Raw genomic sequence first — 14,205 nt, 5'->3', positions numbered from 1 at the left:
TTTAAATATCCTCATCTATTATTGAGATACAGGCTTCTGAAAGGTGCAGCTGGACTCTCATAGCATGACTTATGACTGTGTTAAAAGGCAGTAGGCCTGGAGGAGCCTACTTTTCACTCAGATTGTGTGAGAGAATGAAGCCTCTTTCCTTGACTTTTGTTTATCTGTGGAAGGTGAGAAGGTGGGAATCACCTTTAATGAAGGAGTGATGATAATGCTAAGTTTTGGAGGCATTCCTGCAGTGCAGAGGCAGCTCAGCTTGCTGGAGACATGGAGAATAAAAATGTCACACTTTTGTGAGCAGGTGGTCAGAGAGGAGTGCCTGCTTAGAGACTCTGCTGATGCCAGAGAAAGGACGGGTTTTAATAATTCTATTTCTTCATCAATCACTCCTTTTATTGTATCCTTAATGATATTATCTCGCAATTACTGATTTATAATGCCTATTTCTCCAAGAATACCATGTGCTCTTCAGGTTCCTAGTATACCTACACCTAGGTAAATCCCTGGGTACATGGTAGAAGGTCTGTGAGTGTATATTTAATAAATGAATCTTCAATCTATTGATTTCCTCTTTATAATAAGTTTTAATAAATTATTTTGTAACTCTCACATTTCTCGCTGAATAGGAATAAATATATTTTTACTTTGTTAGTTGGGTGGTTTCCGTTTCTCACCTTCAAGTGTCCTTTTATACTTTCTCCTTCAGAGTACCATTGAATATGCGTTTTGAGGAATTTTGTTTTCAAACTAGACAAAATTTAGTAGTTGGATTCAGCTGTGTCAGGAACTATGGCAATTGCTAGAGATACAAAGGTAGATAGGATAGTGGTCCCATTTTATCAAATACATCCATGTATTCCAATTAGTAGCTGATCCTCCAATACACTGATAATTTCAGCTCAAAATAAAAGAAATTTGACATTTTAGTTACTTTGTGCAGTCTTATTGCAAGTAAATCCATGATTAGAATTCTGTCTTTTGGATTATTAAAAACAGCTCATCCTTCATAATTACTGTGGAGTTACCGCTGAGGATCTGAGAATCCCACATTAGGTCTTCCTGTTGTAGAACACTAAAGACCAAATAGATGACTACATTTAAGACCCTTCCTGAAGATCACACGTCTGAAATGCCAACACTTGAGTCTGATTTTCAGTTCTATGGTCAGGTGAGAGCATCAAAAAGATGTTTCTTCTTGTTTCTGCCATAGAATTGGTAGCTGCTGGTTGCGTAGATTTCCTTTGCCATTTACTTAAAAGTAATACATCTCCCAGTGGGGCAAGCACTTTCTGGAGGAATTGCACAACCTGTAATGATTCTGCTTTCTCTGTCAGTAACCCCAGTCTACAAAAGTAGGCTCCTAGTGGCCATGTTTGGGCTCTGCGAGTCTGTGCCTGGCCATGACTGACTGATCCAAGAGGTAAATATCTGATCCCAGGTGAGCCTGTTGGGTTCTCTCTCCTGGGTATTTGAAATTTGTACCAGAGAGATATCAAACTGGTAGCCATCAGTATTGAATCATATGAATGACAATAGTTTGGAAAATATTCTATGAACCTCAGTTGCTGAGATTCCTTGAGTTGCCGAGATTCCTTGAGTTGCTGTATATCTGCCCTTCGAGGTTTAGCTTGCTTAAATCTCTCTTTGATTTTGTGAGAAGGGCTCAATAACCTGCTGATAATCAGTAAGTTACATTTTTTTCCTTAAGTTATCTAGATTTTGTTTTATTTTGTTTGTTTGGGGGAATTTATTGCTCTTTGATTTATTTGCAGCCAAAAAGTAAACTCGCTTAACTAACATCTCCTGGTCAGCAACATTTATGGAGCTCCCACCAGAATTGATGTAACGAGTAGGTGTCTCAGACAGAATGAAGCACTCCGAACTGTGGGATTTTGATAATTTATAATAGTCCATTCATTTCAAATATCTGGTTATATATAACACTTGGGTACATAAAAATGAGCAAAGAATAATTTGGTAATGACTTAACTCACATTATAAACTGAGAAATATGGCTAGTTAACAATACAGTAATAAAAGTATATTTACATAACAAAAACTATATACAATATGTAAAGTAGTTCTGGTATTAATTTCCATTTTCTCATCTCTCAGGAAATAGAGAAAATCTTAGCCTCTAGCCTCCTGCGTTTAAGAGAATGTCTTGTCCCCCTCAAATCCTCTATGGGCTTAAACAGGTTATAAATAAATTAATACATACTTACATTCATGATAAATGGATAGTCTCTGTTATCTTTGTGCATTTTTAAATTCACTTGATTCTTTCCTACATTTCTCTCCCTGGTACCCTATTCTTTCTTGGTGTTTTGCTCTGGAATAATTGTATCCTTGTAGCTGGGCTTTGTTACTATATTCAGAACAGTCCTGGTCTTTGTGTGTGCTTTTGCCTCCAGGTTCATTTTAAGTGCAGAGGTTTTATCATTGGTTTTTCCAAGAAACTTTCTCTCTCCAAATTGTTTTTCAAATGCCTGTCAACAGCTACATATTGCCTTAAAAATGACTTCTGTTACTACTTGATTACTCTCCTCTTGGATACTCTCTTTTTTTGGCACTGCACATCTCTGTAATAATGGGACCAAGAAGTGTTTTTAAAGACTTTTCCTTTTAGTCAGAATTACAATGTACAGATTGGGATTCAAGCTGAATAGAAAATTTACCTCCAGCAATTATACAGAAACATGGGCATATTTATACTTTGTGAATAATTATAAGTGAAATATCTTCTCTAGTGAGAAGTGTGACAGTTTTGTTTATTCATCTTTCCTTGTATGGCTACATTAAGCATTAGAATGATACCCTTCCTCACCTCTACACTTTACATTTAATTGGGTTGTATGCCCATTGGTTTGTACGATCACCAGTATGAACACAGTGGTTACCTGAACCCCTGCCACTTAGAAACAAATGAGAAGAGACCCACAGGTTCTGGGACTCAGGTGAAGACAGGCAGATCTCTGAATCTGGAGTGAACTAGGCTAGGAATCAGTTCCTGTCAGTTGGAAATAAAGAACCTTAGATTTGACCAGCTGCAGGAGGCTTGAGCGGCTGCTGCATTTCAGGGCAGGTCTCTGGACCACTCAGTATGACTATGGCCTATGAGTGGATTTGGTCACTTTGAGGAATGTCCCCAAACGCAATCCTTAGTTATTAAGCATTACTCAGAAATGGCTGTAATGTATAATTTTACTGATTAGACATATGATATATAAATATACATATTTGTCTAGAATAATTGCTTTGTTTCTCTTTATGTTTGCACACCCCTTAGTTCCTGGAAATTTAAAAATAATGTAATGAGAGGAGTTTCTAAAAGCTAAGTTGAAAAAAAAATCCCTGCTATTATGGAGCTTATCATGGATATTGTTATTTCTGCATATCTCTATTGTTATGTAGTATTCACCCATAAATAGATATGGGAAATATTTTTAAAAATCATATAAGCATTTGCAAATAAGAACACTGTACTCTGAATGCATCAACCCTCATTTACTCATTCAAGGAGCATTTACTGAACATATTTTGTAGGTTGTAACTGACCCTTTGATTCCTCAGGATAGAGCAGGGAACAATACATGCATATAATCATTATACTCTGTAATATATGCTATATAATGGTCTGTACAAAAAGCTATAACTTTTCAGAATGGAGATTTGCCTCAAGATGGATTTTGGAAGACAGAATATGCAGTTTTTGGTAATAGTTAAGTATAAAAGCTTTAGAATTGTATAAGTTTTGTGTTAAAATACAAATTCTGCCACTTACTAGACGTATAACATTGGACAATCTACTTAATCTCTCTGAGTTTACACGTGTAACAGGATATTTTGAGATTTACATGAGGTAATGCATGCCATGTGTTAACACAGCACCTGCCACGTGGTAATTGCTTGAAAAGTGGTAAGAGAAAAGAAAGAAAAGGATAGGTCATTCTAGAAAGTGATGGGGAAGGATGAATTGGTGAAGCAAAACATAAAGAACAGGCAATAACTCATTATTAATTTAGGGCTATTTAGGAGGGCCCTTTCTTCCAAAAGGATTCTGGCTTGTTCAGGAAGAGTTTCCAGGAGTTAATACACAACTCTTTAAGACTGTAAAAGGAGAAATCCTGAAGCTCTTGAAAAGAAACATTTGCCCTCTGACAGGCAAGAACTGATGATATGGAGTGTCATATTGAGATGTTTGTATTCTGAGTAATATAAAGCCATTTTTGAAGAGTGGGGCTAGATACTCTTTTTAATTTAAAAGCATATTAACATTTCACTACAATGTCTCTCTAGATTATGAAAGTAATTTTTCTCTTTTATGGGAAATCAATAAAAACAGACGTTCCTGTAAGAAACCAGAGGAGATGTTCTTTTAAAGTGTTTATTGTTTCAGCATGTTCTCCCAGACTGCCTCCCATTAACCACAATTGGGATCAATCCCTCTAATTGAAACCAGTTAATACAATGTGCATAAGCTATTCTATACTAGTGCAAAGGTTTTTTTCACCCTGTTTTGGTAGCTTCTCCCCCACCTTTTTTTCTCCACAGTTCATTGTGTGACTTCCTTTTGTATACAGCCCAAATAAATACCCAGACCATGGTACTTAGAAACATCCAATGCAGTCATAAAACAAATAATGTTGTGTCTGCTCTCTGGGTGTTGTAGAGTTCCTAGGAACACAGACCCACTGGGCAAACTCTGCTGCTGGGAAATTACACCCAGGATGGCTTTGACGGGTATTGTCTTTCCAAAGACTGGATGTAATTTTTATTTTTTAGGGCAAGGTTTTCATACCATCAGTGGTTAGTTCCCTTATAGAACAAAAAGTTAGGATGTTATCAGATGATCACAATTTTAGGAAAATTTTGGAAAATTACAGAGTACAGGGCTTTAAATTGGTCTACACTGGGATTAAGAGTACATCTGGCCATATGGGTGGTAGCCGTAGGGTTAGAAAAGAATTCAGAGGGGAAATTTCCTTAAAAAAAATCACAATGCACTTTAAGAGATGTGAGCTCTGTGGAATGGCTCTGATTCCAACTTGGATGTAGTTAGGGCTTTGAATCAAGGAAAATATGAGGAAGGCTAGGTTGATACAATGGATATATTGCTTTTTTCCCCTCTCTTCTGGCCATTATAGTATTTTCGACTTGTACTGGTTTCCTCTCTAGGTTCGAAAGAACCAGCTGGGAACTGCAGGATTCATATCAAATAATTTTGTTACACTGATCTTTGAAGCATGCTCAGAAAGGGAACCCACAGTATTTATGGGTTTGGGGGGGGGTTCATGGGAGAGATGAAAGGGCATTTCCAGTGAGCACACATGAAAAACACACAAAGAACTAAAGACATGTAACATGTACCCAGCATGCCCTGTGCAGAGATGAAGGTTTCAAGTCCTGAGGTTGCTGGCAAGATCTGAGAAGCTATCCATCAGTGTTCTTATTTTTTTCCCACAGATTTACTGAAATATAATTCACACACTATTATAATTCAACCATTTAAAGCACACAGTTCAGTGACTTCAGTACATTCAGAGTTGTGCTACTCTCACTACTACCAATTTTAGAACATTTTCATGAGCTCAAAAGAAACCCCATGTCCATTATAAGCCGCTCCCCACTCCTCTTCCCTCCAGCTCCTGGCGATCACTAATCTGCTTCCCATCTCTACGGATTTGCTTATTCTAGATATTTCCTATGAATGGAATTATAAAATACATGGCCCTTTGTGATTAGCTTCTTTCACTTAACTAGTATTTTCAAGGTTTAGCCATGTTGTAGCATATATCAGTTCTTCATTACTTTATCTTGATGAGTAATATTCTGTCATATGGCCATACCACATTTTGTTTATCCATTCATCAGTTGGTAGACATCTGTGTTGTTTGCCCTTTTTCATCATGTGAATAATGCTACTGTGAGTATTCACATGCAACTTTTTGTATGGACATATGTTTTTACTTCTCTTGGATGTATACCTAGGAGAGGAATTACTGAGTTGTATGGTAACTGTGTTTAACCTTTTGAGGAACTGCCAGACTGTTTTATAAAGCAGTTACACTAGTTTACATTCCCACCGGCAATGTGCGAGGGTTTCAATTCTCCACATCCTCACAAAGTTTGTTATTATCTGTCCTTTTTATTGTAGTCATACTAGTGGGTATGAAGTGATATCTCACTGTGGTTTTGATTTGCACTTCCCTAATAATTAGTGATGTGTTGAGCATCTTTTCATGTACTTTTAGGCTATTCTTTTATCTTTGGAGAAATGTCTATTTAGATTTTTTACCTATTTAAAAAAATTTTTTTTTGTCTTTAAGTCTTTGAGTTGTAAGAGTTCTCTATATGTTTTTAATACTAATTCCTTATTAGATATGTGATTTGCAAATATTTTGTACCATTCTGTGGATTGTCTTTTTACTTTTTGATACTCTCATTTGAAGCACAAAATACACATATATATATCACATCTTCTTTATCCATTCATCTGTTTTTTTGGAATTTTTGAATTTTATTTTATTTATTTTTTTATACAGCAGGTTCTTATTAGTCATCCATTTTATACACATCAGTGTATACATGTCAATCCCAATCTCCCAGTTCAGCACACCCCCACCCCCACCCCCCACTGCTTTCCCCCCTTGGTGTCCATACGTTTGTTCTCTACATCTGTGTCACTGTTTCTGCCCTGCAAACTGGTTCATCTGTACCATTTTTCTAGGTTCCACATATATGCATTAATATGCGATATTTATTTTTCTCTTTCTGACTTACTTCATTCTGTATGACAGTCTCTAGATTCATCCACGTCTCTACAGATGACCCAATTTCGTTCCTTTTTAAGGCTGAGTAATATTCCATTGTATATACGTACCACATCTTCTTTATCCATTTGTCTGTCGATGGGCATTTAGGTTGCTTCCATGACCTGGCTATTGTAAATAGTGCTGCAAGGAACATTGGGGTGCATGGGTCTTTTTGAATTATGGTTTTCTCAGGGTATATACCCAGTAGTGGGATTGCTGGGTCATATGGTGATTCTATTTTTAGTTTTGTAAGGAATCTCGATACTGTTCTCCGTAGTGGCTGTATCAATTTACATTCCCAGCAACAGTGCAAGAGGGTCCCCTTTTCTCCACACCTGCTCCAGCATTTGTTGTTTGTAGATTTTCTGACAATGCCCGTTCTAACTGGTGTGAGGTGATACCTCATGGTAGTTTTGATCTGCATTTCTCTAATAATTAGTGATGCTGAGCAGCTTTTCATGTGCTTCTTGGCCATCTCTATGTCCTCTTTGGAGAAATGTCTACTTAGGTCTTCTGCCCATTTTTGGATTGGGTTGTTTGTTTTTTTTAATATTGAGCTGCATGAGCTGTTTATATATTTTGGAGATTAATCCTTTGTCCGTTGATTCGTTTGCAAATATTTTCTCCCATTCTGAGGGTTGTCTTTTCGTCTTGTTTGTAGTTTCCTTTGCTTTGCAAAAGCTTTTAAGTTTCATTAGGTCCCATTTGTTTATTTTTGTTTTTATTTCCATTACTCTAGGAGGTGGATCAAAAGTGATCTTGTTGTGATTTATGTCAAAGAGTGTTCTTCCTATGTTTTCCTCTAAGAATTTTACAGTGTCCAGTCTTACATTTAGGTCTCTAATCTATTTTGAGTTTATTTTTGTGTATGGTGTTAGGGAGTGTTCTATTTTCATTCTTTTACATGTAGCTGTCTGGTTTTCCCAGTACCACTTATTGATGAAGTCCAGTTTATCTGTTTTTGTGTCACTTGTCATATCTAAGGAGGCTTCACGTGACAAGGTCACAAAAATTTACTTCTATATTTTCTTCTAAGAGTTTTATAGTTTTAACTCTTACATTTAGGTCTGTGATCTATTTTGAGTTAATTTTTATGTATCTATAGTGTATATGGATAGCCAAGTGTCCCTGAACCATCTGTTGAAAAGTATTTTCTTTCCCCATTGAATTGCCTTTGCAGCCTTGGTGAAAATCAATTGACTATTAATGTAAAGGTTTATTTATGGAACTTCAGTTCTATTCCGTTGAGTTATATGGCTATCTTTATCCAGTACTATCTTGATTACTGTAGCTTTGTCGTAAGTTTGAAACTGAGAAGTGTACATCTTCAACTCTGTTCTTCTTTTGCAAGATGATTTTGGATATTCAGGATCCGTTGCATTTTTATATGAATTTTAGGATCTGATTGTCAATTTACAAAAAAACCATCTGGGATTTTGATAAAGATTGCTTTGAATCTGTGGATTAATTTGTGGAATATTGCCATCTTAACAATATTAAACTTCCGATCCAGTGAATGTTTTTCTATTTATTTAGGTCTTCTTTAATTCCTTTCCACAATATTTTATAGTTTTCAGAGTACAAGTTTTTGCTTTTTTTTGTTAAATTTGTTCCTAAGCACTTTATTACTTGTGATGCTATTATAAATGAGTTTGTTTTCTTAATTTCATTTTTGATTGGTCATTGCTAGTGTATGGAAATACAATCAATATTTATTTATTGCTCTTGTACCCTGTAACATTGTTAAACATATTCATTTTAACAGCTTTTTAGTGAATTCTTTAGGATTTTTCTATATACATGATCATGTCACCTGCATAAAGAGATAGTTCTACTAGTTTTACTTCTTTCTTTCCAGTATGGATGCCTTCTGTTTCATTTTCTTGCCCAGTTGCCTTAGCTAGAATATTCAGTACAATATTGAATAAAATTGGCAAGAACAGACATTCTTGTCTTGTTCTTGATGTTAGGGGAAAATTCAGTGTTTCTTCATTAAATATGATATTAGCTGTGGGATTTTTATAGATGGCTTTTATCATATTGAGGAAGTTCCCTTCTATTACTATTTTATTGAGTGTTTTTATCATGAAAGGGGGATTTTGTTTGTTTATGTGTTTATTTTGATATTTGTTTTTAACACTTAAAATTTTCATGTGTTGAGAGAGTGCCTTGGCTTTCTATTGAGAAAACTAAGCAAAACTTTTCTAGAACTCCTGGAAGTATAATCTACCTACTCATAATCCACATCTGATTTTGCCAAAGGATAGCTCTTCCCTTATTTGACAGATAAGAATACTGAAGCTCAGAGAAGTGAAATATTTTTTGGCATCACAAAAAATATTTTTTGGAATCCTTTGGGTATGCAGTCTGGTGTCGTTTCTGATATAATTCACCATCTCTCCAGAATAAATTTATGCTCTTGAGTTTGCTGTGAAAAATAATGAATTCAAAAGAGACTGGTTTTTTTTTTGGTAGCTGTGCCTTGTGTCATGAAAGGTGCTGCCTGGATTCTATACATTGAATGTTGGGTAACATTGCATTGTTGGACAACCATATTGGCAACCACAGTAGGACATTGAAGGTCTTCCTTCACAGCACTGTCAGGATTTCTAATCTTATATGATTTATTTGGAGAAGAAGACCATGTAGATAACTACTATTATAAAGAGAGTTATAATAAACCTGACTATTTAGAAATTTTGTTATGTCCTTCCGTTCAGAGCTAATGGAATTTTAATAATGTGTTTTCTATAAGAGGATTTCTAGGCTCTATCTTCCTTCTTTGTTTCATCATTTGATGTAGCAATTAAATATGAAATTTTCTCTCAAAGGTCATTCCATGACAGAGCTATAAGCTACAAGATTGTTTTTCACAGGTTTATAGAGGGATGCTGATATAGAATATGGTGATTCAATAATTTGTAAATTATTAAGAATACAAAAAAGCTATACTGTGATGGGTCTATGGATTTTCGTATCCAAGGGCTTTGTCTCTGTGTCCAGAAAAATTCCTGGAAGAATTGAGTTTTTGTTCTCTCTGACATCAATTTAAGGAAGCTTCAGCTATATTTACTGACCAATGTTTTACTTACTTAGTATCCAACAACCTCTATTATGTAGTATACACTGAGAATTATCTAGAAATAAACAAAAATTATGTTGAAGTGAACTAAATCAATATTTCACAGCTCATTTACAGTGTACTTACCTATTCTATGACCTCACTGTGTGAGCTTCTTATTATTTCTCAAATACAGGTATTTGAACAAGAGAGACCCATTATACCTTGTTTCTGAGCCTATTTAGATACATTTCTAAAAATCATGGCTACTTATTACCTAACCCATTAGAGGATCCAGATAGTTAGAACAGGTGTATAGAAATTCAGGAGAAAGCATTACTAAAGCCTGGTATATTAGCAGCCATGGGACGTGGCAGTCAACAGTGAGGAAAGAAGCAAATGTTTAAAACAAGCACAAGCCCTTAAATTCTATGATGTAATTGCGTGGTGGGACCTGGGTACATCACAACTTAGTATTCTAACTGACATTCATAAATGTTGGCCATGGGTCAATACATAAAAATCTAAAATTATGTCCAAAGATTTTTTTGGAGAAGAATTACCTTTGTGACGTCTACCTGCAGCTACTAAAACATTTGCAAACTATTTAAAATGTTCAAAATATAAAAACATCGTATACTTCAAAGGATAAACTTGAATTATTGGGTAGATTCATGTTTGGAAACACCTCTTTCTTTGATGGATTTGATTGATGAGCAGAGAGCTGGCACGTTTCCACTCATACAAACTCTCAGGGCAGTGGATTCCTCTCTCCTCCAACTTAAGTAGTTGAGTTATTCGTTTGAATTTGTGATGGAGGCAAAGGTGGTATTGAGGGAGGCAGAGAGACTGACAGCAAAATAGGGAGGGATACGTGAAAGGAGATTTGCTTTGGGTTTTGTAGTGATTTTTAAACAGTACAAGGTATTGACACTTGTTGGCATTACCTGAGCTTTTAAGTGTAGGTTAATGTTCTTCCTGTTGAACTTTTCACTCATCACTTAAGGAGTCAGTGTTGCATAGTAGTAGGGGCATGAGTTTTGGAGTCAAGCAGAAGTTGAGATCTCCTTTCTCTCACTAGCCATATGAACTTCAGTAAGCACTTCAACAACTCTTTGTCTCCCTTTTCTCATGTGAAGTAGGAATAATAACAGATACCTACCTTGCTAGACTACTTTCAGAATTAAAGACAATGTATGCGATATGCCTAAATCAGTGCCTAGCACATAGTAGGTACTCAATACATGTTGTTTTTGTAATTATTATGGCATTATTATTATCAGCACTGTAGAATTCTGAAGATGGTTACAGTTTGAGATCTATATTTACCCCACAAAGGCACTTGAGCAATGAACTCTCAGATAGGTTGGCCTACTTTCAACTTACCTCAGATAGTGGATGTAATTGAAAGGTGTAGAGTCTGAATGTTTAAATGAGTTAATTTTATTTTAAAAAGCATAAAGGTTTTTTTTTTGGACAGTGATTTCTATTACAATTTATATATCTTTGAAAGTCATTTGTGAACTTAGTGTCATTGCTATATTATTTTTTGGTTACTTGAATTCCTGAAAAATACTATAAGAGAATGGGTTTCAGCACTGAGTGGTGAAAGAGCCTCTGAAGCATATATGATTGGTTTGGTTATGGAGTGCTAAGTCTGGTGCAGTTATGATGGAATCTCCTTCCTTTTATATTAACAAAGTAAATGAATGTCTTATGAACTCCTCTGGGTACTTTTCCCTAGCTATCACATTATCCCTTTTAATTTGATGTTTTTAGATCATGTGAAACAAATATAGACATCATCAAGTGCTCTTGATTTGGGTGTTGGTGTTGTTCATAAACCAGCTACAGTTATGAGTTATGAATGACAGCTCTTCCAAGTAAATAATCCTACCTTGAAAACCTCATACTGCACACATCTCCTTAAAGAAACTTTTCCTACAGCAATATTCAGGGGACGTGTATATTGCACAAATTTAGCATTTAAATGAAGGCCATATAACGTATGAACAGGAGTGTACTCTAAGTAGTAATGATTATAGGCTTTAAAAATATTTATTCTTTGTGCATTTTTTGTATATTACCAATTATGTATAATGAACCTAGAAATCCAAGGAAATAACAACAAAGAAATGTTATTTAAATAATTGAATTATACAAAGAAGATATGGAGGTGTTCTCGTCAAAGTCTTCCTTACGCCTGCTTACTAGTCTGACTTTCTGTGCTGCTCTTCTGATTGTGCTTATCCCCTGCTCAGGCTTGCCTCATTAGATTTAGCTTTAGGTAGTCCAAATAGGGGAAGCTATTCCATGAGGCCATGTCTGTAGCAGCAGCCAGCTTCCTACGTCCAATACAGAGCAGGTGTCAATGACAAACCTCTTGAAGCAGCCTCCAGCTACTTCGGATCTCTGCGGAATTGTACAAATGTTTGGACAAACTTGGCCTGAAGAAAACTTTTAACAGGGCTTGACAGAGAAATGCAGCGTTAATTGCTGCAGCTTCTCAAAGAAGTCCTGTTGGCAGCAGGTGGCATAGTCCCCTGACAGCCTCATAAAAACAGCCCCTTCCAGTCTGGATTAATGGACTGGTTTCAGCAACAAAAGGCATAACAAATGTATCTATCAAAACCCCAAACCTAAGCATGATTGGAAGAGGTGGAAAAGGAGCAGGTTTCATAACAACCACTCTTCCATTAGAGCAATGAGGAAAAATATATACAAACATTTGAGCATTTCATTTACCGATCCATATATTTTCAATCAACTCAGAGCACACACCTCATTGAAAAACTCAATGCCATTCAAGTTTGGATTGGCAATGTCTCCCAACCACAGGAAAAAAAATGCTAACTGATCTTGAGGGCTATTTTATTTTATTGTTTAATTTTTTTTTTTTTTTTTTTGCGGTACGTGGGCCTCTCACTGTTGTGGCCTCTCCCGTTGCGGAGCACAGGCTCTGAACACGCAGGCTCAGCGGCCATGGCTCACGGGCCCAGCCGCTCCGCAGCATGTGGGATCTTCCCGGACCGGGGCGCGAACCTGTGTCCCCTGCATCGGCAGGTGGACTCTCAACCACTGCGCCACCAGGGAAGCCCTTGAGGGCGATTTTAGATTGCATTTTGGTGAAGTAAAAATTTTGCGTAATTTAATATCCACAGCTTAATTAAAACATCCCATAAATATCCTCTCTCTAAGTATGCTAATACTCTGTTGAAAAAATCTGTTTCTGCAATGTATTTGGTCATACACCACTGTTCTTTAGGTTGTGTCAGCATTTTCATTAAAAAGTTGTGCTCTGTTTATAACTCGAAAGCAAAAATGCATTCTGAGCTAAAACTTAATGTCCAAAGTCTTTGTCAAAAAGCAGTTTTCTAAAGTATACACAGAATGGAAGTTTTATGACTCTGTGAAAGCTTGAAGTCTATAGGAAGACCTATAAGACACCAACAAAAGAATCTCATGTGTTTCTGTGCATCAGGACAGCCCACAGAATCTGGGAAAGAAGCTAGACTGTGGAAGGGAATACAGCCTTTCTGACACTGTGCTGGAGAATCAGGGTACATAGGGTTATTCTTGGTTGCATTACTTGAAGGACACTGGAAGGACCATGGACTTTGGCGTTACCTGGAACTGGTTAGAGTCATACCTTTACTGCTTACTTAATTTGGGACATTCCTTCACCTCTGAGCCATGTGTGTGGATTGAATGAGATGACAAACATAAAACTGCTGCACACCATTCATTTTCTTCTCTTATGATTTATGATGTTGTTTGAAGCCACTGACTTGCTTTTCCTCCATTGTTTAGAGTATTTTTTTTCTGAGAGTTGGTATTTCTTTGAGTGGCTTTCCTTAAATTTATGTTGCTTAAACATAAAATACTAAGTCAAACAAATGATAAAATCATTCCAAGGCCACGCCCAAAGAAGGCAAAATATTATACAGAGTGTAAGGACATGTCACACAATTGTAGAGTAGATAGAAAATCTCCTGTTTCTTCCCCACCAATCCCTAGGCTTGGAATTTGCTTTGCTTTCTGTAGCCTATACTATGTAGACAGAAGCCCAAACTGCCCAGTAATTCAACATTAGCAGGAATCCCTTGCCTAGGAAAGCCCTTGACAACAGAAATGTGGCCTTTTATAGATGAAGTGAAATGTTCTCTTTACAATTGCCTGTTTAAAGAAAAAAACAATTCAAAAGAGGGAGAATTTTAAATTTCCTGTTGTCAGATGAACTGTTCTCTTGACAAGAGCTAGTTTATTATCTCAACATGTGTTATTTAAACAAGGCTCAGTCTTCTGTAGCACATCTCCATTATTTTT

At 36.3% G+C, this 14,205-nt stretch overlaps 1 protein-coding gene across 1 annotated transcript in view; it reads left to right on the top strand.

Moving 5' to 3' along the window:
* LOC132526515 (disks large homolog 1-like) overlaps positions 1-14,205 on the top strand; it is a 1,013,093-nt gene that overhangs the window by 453,976 nt on the left and 544,912 nt on the right. The gene's annotated exons all lie outside the window — the stretch shown is intronic.

Source organism: Lagenorhynchus albirostris, chromosome 9 (genome assembly GCF_949774975.1).
Source record: "Lagenorhynchus albirostris chromosome 9, mLagAlb1.1, whole genome shotgun sequence".
Taxonomy (NCBI): Eukaryota; Metazoa; Chordata; class Mammalia; order Artiodactyla; family Delphinidae; genus Lagenorhynchus; species Lagenorhynchus albirostris.
This window is presented reverse-complemented; position numbering and strand designations above follow the sequence as displayed.